This window comes from Poecilia latipinna, unplaced genomic scaffold (genome assembly GCF_001443285.1).
Source record: "Poecilia latipinna isolate Pla-1442-1.1 unplaced genomic scaffold, P_latipinna-1.0 Scaffold25, whole genome shotgun sequence".
In the NCBI taxonomy this organism is placed as follows: domain Eukaryota; kingdom Metazoa; phylum Chordata; class Actinopteri; order Cyprinodontiformes; family Poeciliidae; genus Poecilia; species Poecilia latipinna.
The window spans coordinates 345,489-359,360 of record NW_015112641.1 but is presented as its reverse complement, the minus strand read 5'-3'; the positions used below and the strand labels follow the sequence as shown (position 1 = coordinate 359,360).

General features: G+C 36.0%; 1 long non-coding RNA gene across 1 annotated transcript; it reads left to right on the top strand.

Annotated features, from left to right (window-relative positions):
* The first annotated feature begins 3,885 nt into the window (after positions 1-3,885).
* LOC106950740 (uncharacterized) lies at positions 3,886-11,903 on the top strand. Its single transcript, XR_001425675.1, has 3 exons — positions 3,886-4,323; positions 9,015-9,222; positions 11,201-11,903. It is a non-coding gene; the product is annotated as an uncharacterized LOC106950740 (long non-coding RNA).
* Positions 11,904-13,872: the final 1,969 nt, after the last annotated feature.

Below are 13,872 nucleotides of genomic sequence, written 5' to 3'. Positions count from 1 at the left end.
AATGCAATTTAAGTCAAAATAAAATTGTTTTGGTTTTAACTCAGAAATTAAAGTTCATGAACTTGATTTAACAATGAGAGACAAGTTGTCTAAGCATTGTTTTTAAGTTCATTAATTTTGAATTGTGAGTTTAACTTACCTAGTTAAAGATCCATATTTCTCTATTATTTTACTCACAATGTTAAGTTAAAATAACTTATTTTACTTTAGAATAATTAAAAATTTTGCCTCAAATTACATGAACAAAATTTCTGATCTGATAATGAATTTTATTAAACTTCACAATGAATTCAGCTCAGAAACATTTAGTGTGAACAGGACTTTATCCTCAAGCTTTAAAATAAACATTTTCCTTAATAAAACACCAGAGTTTGACAAAATTAATACAACAAACATAGTTAACACAACTTACTGCTGTAAGTTTATCTTTCACAAACTCACATTTAGGTTCAAAATCTAAAACTGGATCAATTTATTTTACTTAAAGAGTAGAAGATAGTAGACACAACTAAATATAACTCAAATGTTTTACAGTGCAGAAACACCTGCATGCGTTCATCTTTTGTTTAATTAATTACAGCAGCCAGAGCCGGATTTAGAATGATAAGGACAGTTTGGCTAACAGAGTTCAGGATCCATTTTATTTGTTTTCATTGTTTTAAGATGTCAAACCCAGCAGTGTGTTCACATAGCAGCTGCTGTTCGCGCTACTGAAACCATGAAGTGATCCTTAAATAACCTGTGATCAGTTTGTCACCTGGTGGCGCCGTTTCATTTCTGATCTGGGCTCGGCACTGCGGGCGGCTCTTTTCCATCCACGTTTTTAGGAAACCTTAGAAATAGAAGGAGATGAAGGAGCAAACTCAGTTAAAAGTACATCATGATGGGCCAGCTAAGCTGATAGACAATCGATGTAAAACAAGCATCAAACTCGAGGCCCGCGGGCCAAATCCGGACCACCACAACTATTTATGTGGCCCTCAAGACTATAGAGCAGGAACTTTTAGTCACAAAGGCCAAAAAGAGGGAACAAAAACTAAAATCAAGCAAATAAAGTAGTCCAACTTTTTTATAAATAAAAAGGGTTTTGCAGGTTTGCTAAATTTAAAGACAGGCATCTTGTTTTCACATTCTTTTGGGCTCAGTATAACAAATTTATTATCAGTTATAAGAGCAGAATTTTGGGTCACTTTCTTTTGAAATGCTCGCTACATTTAGCCAATTTCAGTGAATTAAATAGAAGTTGATTTTGTTTCAGCAAAGTCAGTAAAAATCTCTGGATAAACGAGGATAAATGAGGATCTACTCATTAGTTATAGCACTTTGTGTTATTACTAACAAAGTGTGTATAACACTACAAAGTGTAGTATAACACTTGATTTTATGATTTTAAAGTGTAGTATAACTACACTTTGTTAGTTATAACACAAAGTGTTATAACTAACACTTTGTGTTACAATAACTTTGTTTGTGTTATAACTAACACTTTGTGTTAGTTATAACACAAAGTGTTAGTTATAACACTTATAACACAAAGTGTTATACTTTTTCAGGAAATGATGGCAATAATTTCACTCTGATTTAAAAATAAAAAATCATCTTGGCCAAATTTCTATCATTCTCAAACTGCTTTTAGGGCCACACAAACACAATCCCAGGGCCACAAACGGCCCCCAGACCGCACTTTGGGCACCCCTGCTTTGGAACGCCATAAAAATCAAATCAGTTTTTTGCATAGTGTCAAATTACAATGTGGAAATATATTAAATATGTGATTTTAAGACATTCTCTTCATATGTTGAGAAAGATAAGGCAGTTTGTTGAAAGGTATTTTAATCAATACATTTTGTCATAACTAAAACATTTTTTAATTCACTTTCAAGGTGATTGCACTGAAAGACAACTGTCTGTTTCTGGTTAGCGATGGAAACCAACAACCTCTCCTCTCTGCTGAGGCTCGAAGGTTTGGGTAAACGTCGTTTCTGCTGCAGCATCAGCTCCTTAAAAAGCTCTGCTTGCTGCAGGGTCGCTCTGTCTAGGTTTCATCAGCAGCACTAGAATGAGATTACATTTCCTGGGAAAATTGATTTAACCCAGAGGTTAATTCTTCAGGTACAGAAATGAACATGTTCCTTCTTCAAAGAACACAAAGAAACAAAACGCAGGATGATCTCTGGACAGAGACATGTCCTCACATCGTTTCGCTTCACCAGCAAAATGAGCTTCCACCAGGAGTATTCCTGGGAATTCCTGGAAAAGTAAAGCAACAGTGTAACTTTACATCTCAGCATAATGCTGACTGACTGGTGTTTATAAGGTAGCACTGATTTTAGTTATTGTTTTAAAAACCGCCTGGAATGAAACCTTCATTAGGCTGCACAGCGGAAATGACTCGTAAAGGTCGACTGACACGTGTGATTGACGTTTCTCTAATTAGCTCCTGCTTTCCAGCTCTTGCTCCATTTTCAAATCATTTTCTATTTTTACCCATAAATACATGGTGCACAGCATATTTCTGCTGCTTCATCAGAACCATTTTCTGCACCAGACAAAACCTTAGAAAATGTTTTTTTTTTAAGTTACAGTATTTTCTGGACTATAGAGCGCACCCTTACGATAAGCCGTACAAACAAAGTTTTAAAAAAACTTTAAAAAAAAACTGGAAATGTACAAATATAAGCCGCTCCGGGCTGTAAGCCGCTGGTATCTTCGCTGCTCTCGGTTTTTCATTTATTAAGGACGGATGATAATAATTCATATTAGTGACAAAAAATAACAAATTCAGGCAAAAGGAAATATTTCCAAATCATTTTCTTTCAATAAAAAACTTGTGAAACTTTACTAAAAGCTGCAGGTGTGTGAGTGTGTCTGTTTCTGGAGGCTTTTTGTGAAAAATCATGTTTATTCATTTAGTGGGTAGAAAATCCTGAAGTATTACTAAAGTAAGAGTAGAAATACTTCATAATAGTGTTAGTCAGAGCACAGCGTAGTAAAAATAATGTTTCCAACAGAGTTACTTAAGTAAATGTAACTCGTTGCTACCAAACTCTGCTCATATCTGACACCAGAAGTCGACATTTATAGCTTGGTAAAAGTCGTTGTTATGGAAATTGCTGTATGTGTCGCCTGGCCCTTTAAAGCCAATAAAAACAAGAACCCAACGTTATCAATCTGAGTCTCATCCTGACTGCAGCTGCAGGCAGGAGAGCATCGCATCAACGTTTTCCACCTTCTAGTTGGTTAAGAATAGCATCGTGTTCTCCAAGCGACAAAACACTCACAATGAGGCTCATTAACGCAGAACATCCCAAACACTTCGCCGAAATCCAGGCCTGTTTTTTAAACACACACACAGTGATCTCGGATCCGGTTCAGGTCCTGAACGGGGCTGTTTTCCACGTCTCCTAATTGCTTTGTTGCTCCAAAGATGCAGTGAGGTAAAGATCCGGGGTCAGAGTCGGCCTGGGGGATCAGGGTGTGTGTGTGTGTGTGTGTGTGTGTGTGTGCGTGTGTGAGGTAATAGGAGCTCTTAGAAAATGACTCATGCCATTATCTCATCACGCGCAGACATAAACTGATCTACACGTAAAATATGCGACCAAAGCTGGAGCCAACTTTGAAAAGGAAAAGATCAACAGATTGGGGGAAGTCAAACCAGTTTATGTCAGGACTCTGGGTTTTTGGGTTTGATCTTATTTAACATTGTGTTTTAGTTCACTTTAGTTTAGTTATTATTTGGATGTAACTTCCCTTTTCAGTCTCCCTGTACCGATTCTATTAATGTTTATTTCATCTCTCTGGGTTCAGTTTTTTCTTACTTGTCTGGTTCTTTACTGGTTCCAGTTGTTCAGTCCTTCTTTTTTAGTGTTTCTAGCCTTTCTTTCTGGTTACTTTAGGTTGAGTTCTGCTATGTTTGCATCCATGCCCGTCTTCCTTTAGTAATTCTAGTTAGTTCAATTATTATTGTTAGATCTGCCTGGTTTCTGCTTAGGTTTGTTTGTTTTTCCCTCATGTCTTTTTCTCTTCTAGTTGATCAGGTTTTCTTTATTTTTAGAAGTGTTTCCATCTCCCTGTTTTCCATAGTGTTTCTCCTTTGCTTCCTGCCATCTTCTCCCCGCCCCTCAGCCTCCTGTGATACTCACACCTGCAACCAATCATCTCATCTCGTTAGGTCCATTGCTCCATTTGCCTCCTCCCAGTATTTCAGCTCCTCTGTCCCAGTCACAACTGGCCAGTCTGTCTCATCACGTCCCTTATGCTCCTTAGGATCTCCTCAGTTTTGGATTTACTCTGGATTGTGTTCCCCTTGGATGTTCATGTTTTGTGAGTTGAACTCTGATTTTGCTCATTAAATATCTGTAACGGTTTTACCTGCTGCTTTTGGGTCGGCCACACCACATCACTAAGCTCATAAAGGAGATAAAGCAGCAGGCGTGTCGAGCTCAGATTCATTTTGGGCCAAAAAAAGATCATGAATGCTCTTAAAGGGCCGGTGGTGCCAGAAATATAAAGTTATGCCCACATAACTTTATATTTTGGTCATGATGATGATATCATGTTTTGATCAATTACTCAACTAGACTTTCTACCAAATACTTTTTTATTCTTACGTGAGTAATTTCTTGGATGGACATTTTCTACTTTTAGTTAAATGTTTGGATTCTCTGCACACATTTCCTTTAATCCCAAACATGTGAAAATGCTTTAGGGTCCATACGCTGTTTTATGTTAGATATCGTTTTGTTTCTGTGTTTTCTCAGACAGAGCGGTGTTTGGGCCCGATCCATTTTACACGATAAGGATAAATCCTAATTACCACGTTAATTTATTCAGGTCTGTTCATTAACCTCCGGATGTGATTTTATTCTTGATTTACTTTATGAACAGCCTGATGTTCCTTTTATGTGTTTTATGAGTAAAATACTTTGAGCTGCTTTGGTTTGTAGAAATTATGAAACATAAAAACAGATTTGCTTTCTTTTTGTAAAGCAGGTAGTCTTCTTACTTTTGGGTTTCAGATTTTATTTATTATTTTATTTATTTATGCCTTGACCAGATCAGACACATTTAGTTTTTCACTATTGGATTTCTTTTTCTTTTCCAAATCAGGGGTGTCCAAAGCGCGGTCCGGGGGCCACTTGTTGCCCTTGTGGCTTCCAACTGCAGTTCAAAAGTGATACCACTGAATTTAATGTTTTCTGTTTTAAATCAGAGTAAAATTGTCACTCATACGGTTTTGATGCAATGGAAAATGTTAATTACAACACAAAATATTTTGTCATTTTTCAACTAAACTTTTATAAGTAGAACCAGGTCCATCCTGAGACTTTTACTGATTTATTTTGTTTTTATTTTTTGAGTTATTGAACTTGGCTAAAAAATAAGTGTTTTGAAAGAAAGTGACCCAAATCCTGTTTTTATAACTGAGATTAAATTTGTTCAAACGAGGATGGAATAATTTGAAAACTAGATCATTTCCTTATAGTATAGAAAATGTGTAAAATCCTAGTTAGGATAACACAATTTCCAACAATAAATAAATAAGTCTATTTTATTTGCTTGAGCTTAGTTTTTTATTTTGTAATTTGGACGTGATGACACCCTGCTGTAAGCGAAGGTCAGCTTTCCTCTGATGCTTCGTTTGAACTGCATCAGCACAGAGATGTAATTTTATCCCAAACCTTCCTTTGTCTTGACTTTGTAAATTAGTTAATAAAAAAATGTACCATAATGTTAACAGTCCTAAACACAAGTCGTAGTTCCTGTTTACGTCCAGTAAAGGGGTTTTAGGTAGGACTCTGGGATAAATTGATTTTATGATTATAATATAGAATTTTGGGGGTTTGAAGATTTAATTTATGGACAAAATGGATTTTTTTTTTAGTGATATCAGAACACATAGGGCGACCATTTTGTTTGACAAGCATATTTTACAACTACCATTTATTTTTTACAACTTCTATTTATTTGGAATTTGAATTGAGGTAAAATTTAGGCTAAGATTTTTCTTTTTAAATAATGAGGATAAAGTCACAGTATTACATGAATAAAGTAATAATGTTATGAGAACTTCAACACAAAATAACAAAAAAATTAACTATCCAAGCTTTGTCCTCAATGAATCAACTTTTTTCTTTTAATTTTATGACTTTCTTCTGGTAAAATTGTCTTTATTCTGCTAATATTACAAGTATATTGTTGTAATTAAACACATCATCATAGTCTGGCCCTCGTACTCTGTAAAACTTACAGAAAGGATGAATGAAGTAAAAGGCAAGAAACAAAATCGATTTAAATCAGATCTGGTATGAAAAATTTGGTGATATTATTTTTAAGTCGCATCGCCAAGCCCTTGTTGCAGGCTAACACTGTCTTGACTTGTGATTTTGGTTGATTGAAAAACATAATAAATGTGCAATTTGAATTAAAATTTTAAGATTTGCTGCCAAAAAATGGGGTAAGAAACTAAGCAGCCACTCACGTTTTGCCTCGGCTGAAGAGATGCTGGCGCAGCAAAAAGGCCAAAGTGGAGAGAACCATGATGGTGGTGCACATGGTTCTCAAAACCCTCCTGCAGTGAAAAACCCAGCAGCTTCAACACAAACCCTCCATGCTGCAAACAATCCAAGCTGCAGAGAGGACGACTGCAGGTGTTTGTCTTTCCTCTGTCCTGCTGCTTGGATCAGGATCACTGCAGGATTAGCAGATTACACAGCCTAAGCTACGCTGTGTGAGCATCCATCACTCACAGTCTGCATGTTCTTTAATCAACAGCTTCACCTGTGTGATTGCTCCTTGTTGCAGTAATGAGCCACCTACTCAGCCAACCCACACGTTTAGATCCTGATTTCATGTGTTCACAACTTCTGATAAGGATTTTATGAGACTGTTTGGGCAGGAAAGGTTTGTGAATATCGCAGTAAGACAGGGAAGGTATTTTTATTTATGTAGCACATTTTCACCAAAAGCAGCTCAAAGTGCTTCACACGAGTTAGAAGGAAACAAAACCAAAGGTAAAAGTATAAAACTACATATTGGTTCCTCTTGTTTAATAAAACACAGAAAAGTTGTTTCAATGAAAACAAAGTTTGGATAGTTAATTTTTTTATTTTTTGTTGAAGTTCTCATAACATTACTACTTTATTCATGTGATATTGTGACTTCATCCTCATAATTTAAAAATAAAAGTCCTAGCCTGGCACTTGTATTCCAACCTCAATTCCAATTTAAAATAAATAAAAGTTGGATTCTTGTTCTGATAAAACTAAGTGTTGGTTCTCCGGGTCTGATTCTTGTTATGTACTTTCTAAGTTTGTTCTAGATTTATAAGCAGGAGTTTTTCCTGGGTTTTGCTCCGATATTAAAACCGTAAAGCTGAATGTTGGTCTAAAGTAATAATTACTCCACTGTTTATAGAAGTAATAAACTAATAATTTTTCTGTTTTAAACAAACACTCGCAGACCAACTTGAAATTTCCGCCACAATAACACATCTATATTGAAAATATTTGTCTCTTTACTCGTTGTCTTTGCTCCTCCAGACATGAAGGTGGCGCCGTTTTGTTTTGGTGCTTATCAAATCCTGAACACTGAGGGTGTTTTATGTTAATTTGGAGTCTTTTGTGAGATTTTGATGTGATCTTTTAGTAATTTTGCTCCATACTCTCCCCGTTTATCGATGCTTCACTCGAAAAACAAAAAATCTTACCACGTAGTTTTCGAGTTTACAGTCCAAATAGCTTTTCTTCCACTTGTGATGAGACAAAACTAACAAGTAACTTTTCAGCCAGATGGAGGAGCTTGTTTAAGTCAATAATTCGTTAATACTGATTTTAAAAAGTGTTTGCTCCAGTGGTAGATCATTTCACTTATAACAAGATATTTTCTCCATGTTTCAGTGAAATAATTTACCAATGAAACTGGAACTTTTTCATCGATATTAAGAAATTATTGATTTAAAACAATATGCTATATGTTGCTGAAAAGTTACCTGTAAGTAGTTTTGGTAACACTTTATTTGAAGGGGGTTGAAAAAGGCTGACATGACACTGTCATAAACATGACATAACACCTGTCATGAACATGAATGAGCCTTCATGAATATTTATGACTGTTGTCATAAAGTGTCAGTCGGTAAATTATGACACTTTTAATACAAAGTTGACATTATTCAAAATGTCTTTGACAACTTCACATTAACCAATAAATCATTACTGTTTAAACTTTACCTTTAATAACAAAGTTACATAATTTTTAAAGTGAAATCAGTAATACTTTTATAACAAATTTATATCAGTAATGATTTCTTGGTTAATGTCAAGTTGTCATAAAAAAGACATTTTGAATAATGACAACTTTGTATTAAAAGTGTCATAATTTACCGAATGACGCTTTATGACAACAGTCATAAATATTCATGAAGGCTTATTCATGTTCATGACAGTTGTTATGTCATGTTTATGACAGTGTCATGACAGTCTTATTCACCCCCTTCAAATAAAGTGTTACCGTAGTTTTGCCTTATTTCTGCTGTAATAAGATATTTGCACCAGAAACTGGACCAAAAATGGTGAGATGTTGTGTTACTGGCTAAATCCTTTCATGTTTATCGATGTTAATTTTTTCTGTTTTTGTAATCTGCTCTTGAATTTCTTCAGATGTGGCTACAATGTGCTGCTTTTTGGGATCTTGTAGTTTATTTCATGGTAGATCTGATGAATGACATTAAACCACAGTTTAGCTTTTCACAGAGTGTCAGGCAGGTCTAAGCTGAATTAAAGATAATTTCTTCAAGTTTGTTTAATTTTAAACATTTTACAAAAACCAAAGAATTATTTCATAGAGCAAATATATTTTCGCATCACTTTAAACTCTCAGAATTACTCACTTATTGCCTTGAGCCACTGGTGTTTACAAAACACCGGCTCTGTGAAGCTTCAGCCCTAATTGTCAGGAATCTCTTAGTGTCTCTCCACTGACACAAAGTTTGAATAATTGGAGATTTTTCCAATTAGGTGGCGTGAGTTTGTCCCAAAGCTGTAGATGAGATGCACAGCCACATCGCTGCAACTTGACATTCCCTGAAGCCCTCCATGTGAGTGTCAGTCTGTATGCGCTGTGCAGATTCACTGACTGATGTCGTGACGGATGTCAGAGGATCCACGTCTCGCTGCCCAGGAGAAATATAACCCGAGTCCAACAGGACGGGTAAAGATCTGATGTGTGAGTATTTATAGACATCCTGATTATGCTGTCAGGGTGTTTGTTCCCGTTCAGAGGTCATCAAAGAGGATCTGGAAGTGTAAGAAAGGTTTAACTGGCTTTAATGAAAATCAAAAACGGACAGAAACAGAAGCAGTCTGCTGCTCTGCAGACTGAACAGGATGTGTTGTGATCCTGCGTGAAAAACATCGAAATGTCTGGTGTCTTTCCAAAACTATGATGCTGCTGATCTGAGCTACGCTGATCCAAAGGGTCACTGTAAAACAATAGAGCTCCATTTAGCTGTGTCTACTGTCTTCTATTCTTTAAGTCAAATACAGTTAAAGTTTTAGATTTAGAGCCTAAATGTGAGTTTGTGAAACATAAACTTACAGCAGTAAGTTGTTACTTTTTATTAATTTTGTCAAACTTCCAGGAGTTGAATCGACTAGAGTTTTCAGGTTAGCACTTAAAAAACTGAAAGGAGAAAAAGACAGGAGTGGGAACTATTTCCCAGAATGCTTAGCAGCATGTTTCTGTATCCTGAGATGGAAGTGCGTCACATTGATCCGACTCTGGTGTTTTGTTCATGCAATTTGAAACAGGAATTTAGATTATTTTAAAGTAAAATAAGTAGTTATTTTATGAGTAAAATAGTAGAGAAATGTAGCTCTTAAATTTTTTTTTCTTGCATATTGTGAAATAAATATTTGGTTTAAATTGCAGCATTAAGTCAAAACTCACAATTCAAGGTTAATTAACTTAAAAAAAACAATGCTTACACAACTTGTCTCTTGTTGTTAAATCAACTTCATGAACTTTAATTTGAGTTAAAACCAAAACAATTTTTTTGTTGACTTAAATTGCATTTCCAAGGCAGCAGGTGGACTTTCGTTAAAATGTAGTAATTACAAAGCAATCATTAAGAAGAAGAAGAGTGGAGGGGATTCCAGCTGGCGTATATCTGACCCGGTGACCCGCGACATGCTGCTGCTATACTGAGAGCCGCCAGTCGGCCATCAGGTCATGTGTTCACGTCTCTGAGCGGCTGAACAAGCCGCGTCAGTAATTTGCTCTGACATGTAGGTGTGTTATGCTAATGGGAGTCAATGTAGCATCAAGCCTGAAAAGCCCATTTGTTTTTCAGCCTTTCAGTCCAGTTGTGTCTGGTTCACTCAGCTCTGATGATGAAAAGGTATTTTGATTAAAATCAGCTTTTTACAGACTTTTATTCATGCTGCTGTCATTATGTGATAAAGAAGCAAAGAAAGATTTAAACTAATCTTTTTCCCCTCTATTTCTTAAATGTGTATCCATAATCATAGCAAACTTGTCGGTAAAAGTCTGAGACACTTTGAATTTTCTTCATAAATAAAAAAAAAAACAAGAAGTAGTAGTAATAATTAAAAAAAAAAAATCATGTTTAATTCTTCTTAAAATAACTTTAAAGATTTTCTTTCCATATTTTCCACTTCTTCATTTGGTCTTTGACTTTTTTTGTATTTTATATGTTAGACCAACACAACGTAGCATGAAAATAATTTTTTATAATATCTGAATATTCATACATCCATTTGTATTCAACCATTTTTTTTGTTTTTTTTTTGCTGATGACCTTTAAAATCACTTTTTTATTGTAATAATAGTTGCAAGTTTTTTGGCCCATGTCTCAGTTTTCACATTTAGAGTGGCAATAGATCAATCAATTTAAAAAAAAAATCCCCCAGCATGATGCTGCCACAACCATGTTTTACAGTTGGAATGTTTTTTTTTCAGGTTAAGTTGCAGACTTGGTTTTATAGAAGAGAGTCAGAAAAAACATAATTTACATCTACCAAAGACTTAGAATTTCATTTTAATATTAAATACACCATTTAAACTTTTTGATAAAACAATGTTTATTGAATGTTGCTGTCTGGCAGTTTCCTCCTTTCTTTTTCTTGTTGGTTTTTCCTCTTCTGGCAGAGGAGGGTCTTCAAAAAGCCTTTTTCTGCCACAGGTGGAGAATCGCGGTCGACCGGCTGAGATTAGATTTGGTGGCGGATTTGCTGCTGTTTGCAGGTGTGCACCTGCTCCAGTCCACTGGTAATTCTCACCTGGATGAAAACTTCCTCTTCTCCAACTTCTGCAACAGCCTGACAGCTAAAAAAAAAAAAGTATTGACAGTTATTTTTATTGATTACTTTAAGGAAAAGCTGCTAAACTAAGTTTTCTTTGTTTATTCATTACTTTGTAGGCTTTACCACATAAACTACTGAAATTAATTAAAACAGTTTTCAACTGTGCATTGTGGGATTAATAGTTCTTATGCCAGCTTCCTGTAGTTCAGTCTGTCATGGCTGGAGGCAACAAAATTAATCACATTACTTAGAAAATATACGTCTAGGTGGCATAGAAGCTGCATTTCCTTTACAAATATGGGAAAAACTTTATTGGTACTCCGCTAATGTAAAATTAATTAATTCAATATGAATATAATTACGCATCCAATCAGTTTGTTTCTTCGTCTTTTCAGTTGCTGATCATGTAACACATGTAATGCAAAGTGTTTTATGAAATACTCTGATCTTGACACAACCCAAAAACCTCATCCTATTGCAAAAAGTTTTTTTTAATTTTTTTTTTTATCAAAGTTGAGTAAAAATTAAAGAAATGTATTTTCTTAATTCCAATTTGCGCATTTATATTGTCAATAAACAGCAGGTTTCTCATTATTCTCCACTTAAATACCAAAATGTGGAATTGATTTTCACTCGGAACCGGTTTGGGCTTTCAGACGACACTTTGTTTACTCCATTAGTTTGTGTTTCTGCTTATTCAGCGTCTGACCGATGTTTACGTTAGTCACAGCACACTGCCAGCATGCGGTACTTTTGGACTGAGATGGGAACCTGCCTGTTTGAACACAAAGCTTGTAAAGAGAAACAGGAAAACATGAGGAGACAAAACACACAAAATGTGTAAAAACAGCTGCAGCAGACTGTTTAGATTGTTTCCTCTGGATTTCACTCTTTAAACTTTAAATTTGCACAGCTTTAGGGACGCCTCGCTGATAACCGGCATCATACAGTCGATGTTAGTCTGTGGGAGCCTCATAACCAGCTGTAATAAACAGGCTGAGACACACAGAGGTAATTTATAATCATTTGTGTCAGATTATATCTAGAACACCTGGCGATTCACAGAAACCCTCAGCACCTGCTCACAAAAACCAATCAGTGAGGGAATTTATACATAACAATTTTTAGTATGGAAAGTTCATTTACAATCAGTGGAGAGATGGGAGATGGAGAGTACAGCCTTTCTAAAATATGATTTTTTTTTCACACTTGACACCGCAAACTTTGACATATTTGATATATTTTGTTTGATTTTTATGTGACAAACCAACACAAAGTAGATCGTACTGTGAAGAGGAAAGAAAAAACAGAATTTTTAATGAGAAACGTGAAAAATAAAATAGTTTATAGAATCATCTATGACTGTCATTACAGTTATACCTCTGCTGGGGGTTTTTGTCCGCTTTAATTAAATTTGAGTTAGTTTGTCTATTAAATTTGGTTTGTCTGGGAAGTCGTGAACGTGTAACGGACCAAAGAAGCGAACTTCTGTCCACCTGCAGGGCTCGGTCTCGGTTTGGTTGAAGTGAACTCTGATGCGGTTCAAACGCATGTGTGAAGGAAAAGTGGACCCAGAGACCGCTGGAAAAGCAGGAAGTAGACTATAGCGTAGTGCGTTCTGGGTAAAAACAACCAAAACAAATGTGTGAGTCTTGTGCTAAGAGAAGAAAGGGCTCATGTTTTTTTTTTTTACCAAAAACAAAAAAGAAATTCTACGTCTGCTTAAATCTGATGCAGGAACATTTTTATTTACATTTTCTGAACAAGGAAGCCATACTCCGTGTCTTCTTCAGAGTTTTTTGTGTCGTTTCCTTCAGTGGCTCTGGGTGCAGCGCCACCACAGATGAGGAGGGGAACAGATTTTTCTATTACCGTATTTTCTGGACTATAAGCCGCTACTTTTTCCCCACGCTTTGAACCATGCGGCTTACAGCCCGGTGCGGCTTTTCTGTGGATTTTTCTTCAACCACCAGGGGGTGCTTTAGCAGGAAGTCAAAATTGGAAATCAAAGAGGAAAGTGCTAATTTTCATTTAGCACATGCTAGCAGGTGGCACGACGGAGAAATTTCTTCAAATTCATCTTGGAAACCACAAGAAGAAGTTCATATGATGCAGCTCAGATCGGTAGCCGCTGCACTAAGCTCGGCGTGAACGAATCCCTGGTTCGGCATTGGAGACGCAGAGCTGCGTCCTTAATAAATCTACTGGATTTATTGCTGCGTCCTTGTTAAAAACTGAGAGCGGCGGAGATACCAACGGCTTATATATGTACATTTCCAGTTTTTTTTAAAAAAAAAACGTTGTAGATGCGGCTTATAGTGTGGTGTGCTCTATAGTCCAGAAAATACGGTAGTTTGGTTTGTTTGACAGTGGAGTGTGAAAGCGAACCACACCACCTCAAAATGTAACAAATGTTGCAGCGTGATTGAACCGAGTCTAGTGGACTATCAGGTGGGAAAACACAATAAGTCTTACCACAGATTCACAATTTGGGCCATGAAAATGTTTCAGTCTAAACTTTTCCTTTATAACTCTGGCTGTACGTTTAAGA